We start from the raw sequence: 512 nt of genomic DNA, 5'->3' as shown, positions 1-512 counted from the left end.
ATACTGACTCTAAGCTGTTACAAAACATATTTCTGATAAATGCTGATCTTTCTATTCATCAAAGAATCCTGAAAAAAATTATAATAATAATAATAATAAATGTTTTCTGAGCAGCAAATCAGAATATTTTAATGATTTCTGAAGGATCATGTGACTTGAGTAGTGATGCTAAAAAAAAACAAACGATACTGACTCTAAGCTGTTACAAAACATATTTCTGATAAATGCTGATCTTTCTATTCATCAAAGAATCCTGAAAAAAATTATAATAATAATAATAATAAATGTTTTCTGAGCAGCAAATCAGAATGATTTCTGAAGATTCATGTGACACTGAAGACTGGAGTAATGATGCTTAAAATCAGCTTTGAAATCACAGGAACAAATTACATAAAAGTAGAAAGCAGTTCTTTTAAATAGTCAAACTATTTCACAATATTACTGCTTTTGCTGTATTTTGAATCAAATAAATGCAGGCTTGGTGAGCAGAAGAGAATTCTTTAAAAAACAAA

The sequence above is a fragment of the Sinocyclocheilus grahami genome, unplaced genomic scaffold (assembly GCF_001515645.1).
Source record: "Sinocyclocheilus grahami isolate Dianchi unplaced genomic scaffold, SAMN03320097.WGS_v1.1 scaffold1873.1, whole genome shotgun sequence".
NCBI lineage: Eukaryota > Metazoa > Chordata > Actinopteri > Cypriniformes > Cyprinidae > Sinocyclocheilus > Sinocyclocheilus grahami.
Note: the sequence above shows the minus strand (reverse complement) of the source record.